Genomic DNA, 8,961 nt, shown 5'->3' on the forward strand with positions numbered 1-8,961 from the left:
ACTGGGCCAGGCAGGACTGTGAAGTTATTGAGGGACTGCAGCCATACCAGGGCACAACACCAGCAGGTGTCCCTGCACACATGCCCCGTCCACTGTACGGCAGGAGCAAGAAAACCAGAATGAAGCCAGGAGAACCAGAGACCACCATCCTCTACAGCGTCTCTGCAGCGCCCTCTACTGACAAGGCGAGTATCACATTCTCTGTAAAGGTGAAATGCCCGGGGTCCACTCCATTCAGGCAGAGAGCAGGTGACTTTGGGTTTCAGAAGCAATGTATTGATAACTGGCTCATTTATGGTGATTTAAAGCATCTTCTAAAAGCAATAAGAAGTAGAGCAGGGTGGGTTGACAATCCCATCCACTTCATATGTCAAAGGAGTTCAGCCTTTGTACTGAAATAGAAATGCTGAGATTTGTAGAACCCTGGTCTACACAGATGACGGGATAGACAGTACTGATGATCTACTTGGGGAGCATTGTGCAGTTTCTCTATACGCTTAACTAATTGCTTAGCAAACAATTCATTTTGTTCCTTTGACATAAGTGAATAGGGTCTGTCATGTATTTTGTCAATGCCAAAAAAGAAAATCAATCCAATCAGCCAAGTGAGGTTGTTGCTAGGGGTCAGGGAGAGGGAAGAATGAGTTGATTTTTCAGTTTCTGACAGCAGGTGGAGAATCGATCAGACAGCTAACCTTTGGCAGCGGTTAAAATGGCCCTTGCACTTTGGGAGGGCTATTGAGGTGGAGGGAGCTCAGAGACAGCGCTGATACCTGGTGCTAAAAAGGTCTGAGAACTAAAAATAGTAGCTGCTCAGGCCCCCTCTCTGCCTTCCTATTGCCATGGGAACGTGTGGTCACCCCACGTGTGCCCGTGAGCCCGTCTGCACACTCTCCTGACCTTGCCTCAGCCCTGCTTGCCCAGACGCAATGCTGGATGGGAGGGTGGGCAGGGCCAGCTCAGACCTGGGTCCTCAGTTTCCCGGGAGGGGCCAGACTCGCTCACCGCTGAGAGTAGAGCCAGGCTCTGCATCTAGAGGCTGTTAGCATCGCTAGCTGCCTGTCACTGCGCCATCCAGCTAGGTCCTCAATCTGGAATGTACTCAACACTTTTTAATAAACAGAAAAAGCCACCGTGGGGGTCAATAACCAGAAGAGCACGTGGGAAGGTGCAGCCGCTTAGGCAGCAGAGTGACTGCCTTTGGTTGGGAGCAGAAACGCAGGCAGAAACACCTTCCCTCGATCCCACGGGGCTACAACTCCTTTGTCAGAAGATAGCATATCTCATGGGTGTGGATCTTTTCAATTCTACAGGTGGTAATGTTCATATCAAATTTTAAAAACTGCAATTGATTCTAACAAAAATAATGACTTAGTTTGAGCCTATATGCCATAAAGTAATGGAGAGTTAGGTAACCATTTGTTTAATGTAATCAACTTCTACAAATAATGTATAATAACATATATAAACATATGTAGTATATAATGTTTTATATGTATAACTTCTAATCAACTTATATAAACCGATCAAGATATATACACATACACATGTATATGTATCATTCATGTATATATCACATATATCAATATTACATATGTCATACCTGTATCACACAACATGCATATGTATGTATCTCACATAGCTTGGACTATCCAAGTAAGTTTGTTTTTTTAAGGAATTATTTTAACTTTGTTTATTTATTTTTTTAATTTGACCAGAGAGAGACAGAGCGAGAAAGAGAGAGAGAGAGACAGCAAGAAAGCAAGCCACCAAGTCTGGGATTTGAACCACAGTTGGCCATGTGGGAGTCTAGTGTCCTTAACCACCCACGCCACCTGCCAGCCTCTATCCAAGTAATTTCTGACTATTCATACAGCCTCACAATATGAAGTAAATATGAGCTGAATAAATAAAAGTATTACTAAAATTTGGTTTCACACAAGGAATGATAAAGAATTTTAAAAGAGAGGACCAGCAGATGGCATAATGGCTACATTGCTGGATTCCCATATAGTCAACCACAGTTTGAGTCCCAGACCCAGCAGCTTAAAATTCACACTGGGTGCATGTGCGGTCATGCCCAAGATCCCAAGAGGAGAATGGAGGAGAAGGGATTGTGGCGTGGCCATTGCCTCCCCCTTGGGGGAAGTAACCTCGCTTTCTGTCTCTCTGTCTCTCTGGCAAGCGCATCCACCCTATAGCAAAAGTCTCTCTAAAAAAAAAAAAAAATCATTATTCGACCCTACAAAGTTCCTCACAGTGTGAAGAAAGTCGTGCGTATAAGAGAGAAACTTTTACAGTGCTGTTCTATTGAGTAACAGAGTGGCCTGCTGATGGCAGGACTTAGTGTGGAAGTGGGGACTCTTCATGAGTGGATTATGTTTAGAAGATAACTGTGCTTGGAAGCCCTTGCTAGTTCTGGACTTTATTAAGCCCTGTGGGATCCCTTAGTCGTACTCATTTGGAGTCATCACTGAGTGAGAACAAGTGGGAATTCTGTGACCGGCCCCAGTATTTCTCTCCAGAGACAGGGCTTCACACTTGGGTGAGCTGTGCTAGTGAACTCCTGAGCACTCTGGTTGCTGGTTTGGGCTCAGTTGGAGAGTTGGGAAGAGTTAAGAAAGAGGTTGGTAGAGCCAGTTTGAATGACCAGAGCTCTCCTACAGACCAGGCCACATTCGAGACCCAGAGAAACCCTCTGAGAAGTGACAAGCAAGAACTGTCATCTTCATTTCATGGGTAAAGAAACACTAGGAAAGGTCAAAGGTTTGATATGCCCATGACACACAGTTAACACATTAACTGCAAGATTGGAAAACCAAGCCTTCTTCTTCTTTTGTTTATTTAGTTCTTCCATAAGTGAGAGAGATAAAGAGAGAGAGAGAGAGTGAACCCCCCCCCCCACCAATCAATAGGGTCTTGATGCTACGATACACCCCAACTTTAGCCAGCCTCAGATTATGGACACACATGTGCTCCACATACTCAGGGGGGTCTCCAGATATGAACCAGGAACCCTCCCATGTCGGTCAGCCTCTTGGAGTGCCACTAGACCACCATTTGACCCCCAAGAAAACCAACTCTTCTAACTACAAATACCATATTTTTCCACGTCCTTGCAGTGACTCATAGTCACCAAATTACTTCCCAAGTTTTAGTTTTTAATTTTTATTGTTCCCATGCAGAGTCCGGCATGGGTGAGTGGGTGACAGACTTCATTTTATAAGGACAAATGTTTTCTTTGGTTGCTAAATAATGGTAACAGACACTAGATATTTTCATAAAAAATATTTAATAAAAATTTTTGAAGAGTTCTTTGTAGATCCAATTTAAATGAAATAGATGAAATAACATGAAGGGCATTCAATCAGGCTTCACAGCTAAATAAGGTTTAGAAATTTTGAAGGAAGTGCTAAGTAAACAAAAGAGACTTTGTCTTGGTCTGAGGAAGTCTACGTGTAATTTCAAATTTAACCAAAATTATTCCTGGAAAATAAAGTTTCTATGTCACATACATGTGATGTATTTTGTTTGGGCTCTTACGGGATGAAGAGGAAATGGAGAAAGAGGAAGGAATTTATTTATTCTTTTTAGCTTGTTTCCTTGAAAAGAAACAACAGCTAGTGGCTTCAGGAAGCGGTCTTGGTTTTAATAAATGAGAAATGTTGGTTTGGACCGTAATTGGAAGTGACTCACCACTTTACTAGCCAGGGAGCCTTCAGCAACCTGGGTAAGAGTGATTCAGTGTTGACTGTTGTACTGGATGTGGAGAAAACTCAAAGCCGTGGTTTCAGTAATGCCACCAACTGTTCGCCACATGGAACAAGGTACAGTGACTTAAATGTCCTAGGCACTAGGCTGCGCGGATCACTTCATACAGGAGAAACCCGTTGTCGATTCCACAGGGAGCTGATATTATTTCCCTGTTCCACAGAAGAGGCACTTGAGGCTCTTGGTCTGTAATTTTATTTTTGTAGTTGATTCATTTTTATTTCTTTTTTTTTTAAAGAGGTTTTTGCTATAGAGCACGTGTGCTCACCAGAAAGACAGAGAGAGACAGAGAGACATTGAATGAGAATCACACCCTAGGGGAAATAGCCACCCTGCAGTCCCTTCTCCTTCATTCTCCTCTCGGGATCTTGGGCACGCACACGTGCCCAGCATGAGTTTAAGCCACCAGTTCTGGGACTCAAACTGTGGTCGACTACATGGGAGTTCAGTGACATAGCCATTATGCCACCTGCTGGTCCTGTTGATTCACTTTTTTAAAAACATACACTTTTTTTTTTTTTAAGAGATTTTTGCTATAAGGCACATACTGCTCACTGGAGAGACCTTGGTAGCCAATCTTCTAAAAGAATTTAAATGTTCCAAAGTGTCTTTGAATTTTTGAGGTAGAGAATCCACAGATTGACCATAAATACAAATGTTTCCATATTTCATTTTATCATAGTCAAATAACAAGTATTTGGGGAGCATTTAGGGAAACTCTTTTACTCTTAATTATTTAATTTGATGATGCCTGGTGATTCTCTTCTGAATTTCCACTACTTCCTATCTTGCCATCTCAGTCATGGCACACTTTTTTTTTTTGAGTGTTTTTTGCTATAGGGCACATGTGCTTGCCAGAAAGATAGAGAGAGACAGACAGAAAGTGAGAAATCACCCCCCCCCCAGGGGGGATGGCCATGCCGCAATCCCTTCTCCTCCATTCTCCTCTTGGTATCTTGGGCACACACTCATATGCATCCGGCATGAGTTTAAGCCACAGAATCTGGGACTCAAACCGTGGTCGACTACATGGGAGTCCAGTGACATAGCCATTACACTAACTGCTAGTTCCAGTCACGGCACACTATAGGCAACACTTTCAACTCTGTGGATGTGGCTATATGGCTATATATGTGATGTTTTTTCTGGTTTTGAATTTCTGCTTTCTTCTCCCTCTTGTAATCAATACACGAATATGGTTATAAGAACTATTAATGCAGCTAATGGTCCTATCACATATTGATATTAAGTACAACATTGGACAATCTCTAATTGTGTCATCAATGTGATCACAAAATTTTTTTTTAAAATTCTACTCACAAAGACTGGCCGAAGATTGGTATTCTTTCTGAATAACTTATCTCTCTGACTTTCAGGTTCTTCCTAGATATAAAATGGAGGTTAATAATATCTACCTTCTATAGTTATTACATGGATTAAATGAAATAGGCATGTAAAAATGCCACAAACTCAAGCTTCACTATAAAAATGAAGAGTGGAAATATAAAAACTGGAGCACTAGAGATAAGGTAGATGACAGCCACACAAAAATCTCTTCGACTTTTGCTGTCAGAGTCACCCTTTTGCAGCTCAGATTTAGATACCCAGTGAAAACGTGTATGAAATGCTATGGTTTCCATTTCTTGACTGCAACACTAATGTCTTCTGCCTGTTCAGAAACACACTACAGTGCAGCTTGAAAAACACTACAGAGACATAAGAACTGAAAGGTAGTTCTAGACAAAGCATTCAAAATTGTACAAGGCTTGTGCAAGTAACCATGTTGGATTCTGACAAAATAGAATAAGCCATGATCCAATTTGTTATAACTATTCCCTAAGGAGACACAACATGTCATCTCATGAGATTTTTATAAATTGTCTGTTGGTCTTACTATCATCTCTTTTTGTCTGGCAAAAGCAATGACTTGGGCCATGAAGCAAATCTCTACTATTGACTTACTGCCTGGAATTCTGGCTTTTAACATTTAAACTATTTTCAAGAGACCGTGGTGGAATATGCTGGGCTCTTCCTATGAGGATACAAAGTGGCCTAAGTAGAAATAGGATGATTTCAGTCTAATATGATAGATGAATTGAATTTCATGGCTTTTAAAAATCCTTTAATTGTATTTAGGGTGACCATGAAAACTGTCAGGTAGGGTGACCATGGCAATTTTCCAAAAGAATGAAGTGGCTAGGTTGACCAGTTGCCTCCTGCCTGCTATTGTTATCACTGAGCTTTTGTTTTCCCATGAGAACTTTTTTATTGCCTTCTATTTGATTTTTTTAATTTGCCTGATGGCATGTGCACTCACCAGAGAGAGACACACACAGAGAGAGGGACAAACATTCTCTGGTAGGGTGTACTCACGCTGAAGCCCCTTTTCCTCGACCTCCCCATATTGTCAGGACCTTGAATATCTAAGCACACACGCCTGGTGTGCTTTTCAAGCCTCTGAGCCTGAGCATAGAACCATGTGGTTGTCCACATGAGATCTGGCTCTCTCAACCACCAGGCCACGGGGCTGGCCCTTTCCTGCACTCTCTACATGATCAAATCCTTCTTGTATGTCAAGGCCCAATTTCAGTTTCACATGCTAGGGCTACATGACCCTAATATAACTTCTTATTCCTTAGAATGTCCATCATACTTGTCTGTATTATTCAACTGACTCTTTTTTAAAATTTTTTTTAGAGAGAGAGATTTTTGCTATAGGGTGTGTGCTCATCAGAGAGACAGAAAGTGAGAAACCACCCCCCAGGGGGAATGGCCATGCCACAATCCCTTCTCTTTCATTCTCCTCTCTGGATTTTTGGCACGCACACACATGCACTCAGTGTGTTTTAAGCGGCTGGGTCTGGGATTTGAACCACGGTCAACTGCATTGGAGTCCAATGATGTAGCCATTACACTACTTGCTGGTCCCTTCAATTGACTCTTGATTTTGGGCTACATGTGCATATGTCTTTTTTTTTTTTTTTTTGAGAGAGATTTTCACTGTAGGGCACGTGTGCTCGCCAGACAGACAGAGAGAGACATAGAGACAGAAAGCAAGAAATCACCCCCCAGGGGGGATGGTCACGCCGCAATCCCTTCTCCTCCATTCTCCTCTCGGGATCTTGGGCACGCACGCACATGCGCCCGGCATGAGTTTTAAGCCACCGGGTCCGGGACACGAACCGCGGTCGACTACGTGGGAGTCCAGCGACATAGCCATTACGCTAACTGCTGGTTCCCCATGTGCATATGTCTTAACTGGTCCATTAGGCCACACACTTTTTAGAGGCTGAAATAAAATATCAGGAGACTTCAAACATTTTGAGGAAATATGAAATTATTTAACTTGAAAATCATTGGTGGTTCACTTGTGAATTTGCACTCTTTAATACCTTGTTTTCTCAGTCACTTTAATATTATTGGCGACATGTTCAAATCCATTGATGTGGCGTTACCTGATGTGATATTTTCCTACTTTGAATTTCTCTTTATTTCTCATATTTTTGTGCAAAAAATTATTTTTTTTTAGTTGCCTGCAGGTGCAGAGAGAGAGAGAGAGAGAGAGAGAGGAAGAGGGAGAAAACACCCTCTTCATGGTGCAATCCCTGTCCATTTCTCCTCCCTGTTGGGATTTGGGGCATGTACCCATATGCACTTAGCATGTTTTTTAAGCTGCTGGGTCTGAATTTGAACCATGGTCAGTTATGTGGGATCTAACTCCTTTAACCATTAGATTAAAGGCCTAGCTCTGCAAATTTCTTCTATTTTGGTGTAAAAATAATTGAAATTCACTAGTAGTTTTTCTAATACTTATTTCTATGAACATTTTGAAGACCCACCTCATAGTTTCCCCGAAGTTCCATGTATATATGGTATGTGCCCAGTAAATTGCTTTTAAATTAAAATGGATTGAGTTGACAGTTTTAAAGGTGGCTAGATAATATTTTCCCAGAAGCTAGGCTATAGTGTCAGATTTTTAAAAAATTATGTCTTCCGTGCATGATTTGTGAAGTTTCATCTTTAGGCCATTCTCTCCTTTATCAGATGATATAATCCCAGGATCCGAGAGTTGGGAAGGGTGGATGTGTAGCCAGTCCTGCATCATCAGGGCAGTCCTCTGCCTGCCAGGGGTCCCATCAGCCTTGACTTCATGGAAAAACACTGCAACCATTATATTTAGCAATACAAGTCTCCGCCAGTCCAGAGGGTGTCTAATAAATACATGACAATCCATACTGACAAAATGAGTATCCTGGGCAGGATTGAAATTCTTTAAGGATTATTTTTTTTTCTTGAACATTATCTTCTCTCTACCTCATTTCTAAAAACTGATGCTTTGTTTATTGTTAACATTTTCCAGAGGAGGAAAATTTCCTACATTCTCTGACCTGGTTTAAATGCTTGACAGCCCTTGAAACCAGACAGTTCTGTGAAATCTAAATTCAAGCTGCAGTCCAGGCCTGACCTCACTTGTCTTGTCTTAACTGGAGCCTAGAATATCAATTACCCGGGGCCGGCAGGTGGCATGGTAGTTGGGGGCACTGGACTCCCACATGGCCAAGTAGGATTTGAGTCCCGGACCTGGTGACCTGGTGGCTTGGCTTCTTTCTCACTTTCCTTCTCTCTCTCTGTCTCACTCTGTCCCTCTCTGGTCAAATTAAAATAAATAAATAAATAAAATAAAAATAAATAAAGGTCAATAAAAAATTCTTTAAAAAAAAGAATATCAATTACCCATGCATTAGACGCAACCTGTTTGTGGAGAGCTCTAGGGGGCTAAATATTCTGCATGGGCCATTTTGTTTGACCTCCTCTCTGAGCATGGGGAGACGTTCTGCTCATATATCTATTGCTGTGCTATCCAGGCCACCTGCTTGGTCTGTTTTGTCTCCCTCTGCTTCCTGCATGCTCACGTTCTGCTCGTCCCTCTCTCTGTGTGTTGCTCATGCTGTGTCTCCATCTGGCACCCCCTACTTCTTTACCTCTCTGCCAGGATGTCAGTTCTAGGGGTTGAGAAACAGGGACTTTTGCCTCTTTTGCTCACACCTGTATCCTTAGGTGCGTCATGGTTGTATCACTCACAATGTGTGCCTAAAACAGTGCCAGGCACTCCCTACATTCTGACTGAGTGACATCTCATAGTTGCAGTCAAATTCCACACAAACATCAAGGCCTTTTTCCAGGGAAAGA

The sequence above is a fragment of the Tupaia chinensis genome, unplaced genomic scaffold (genome assembly GCF_000334495.1).
Source record: "Tupaia chinensis unplaced genomic scaffold, TupChi_1.0 Scaffold143647_1, whole genome shotgun sequence".
Taxonomy (NCBI): Eukaryota; Metazoa; Chordata; class Mammalia; order Scandentia; family Tupaiidae; genus Tupaia; species Tupaia belangeri.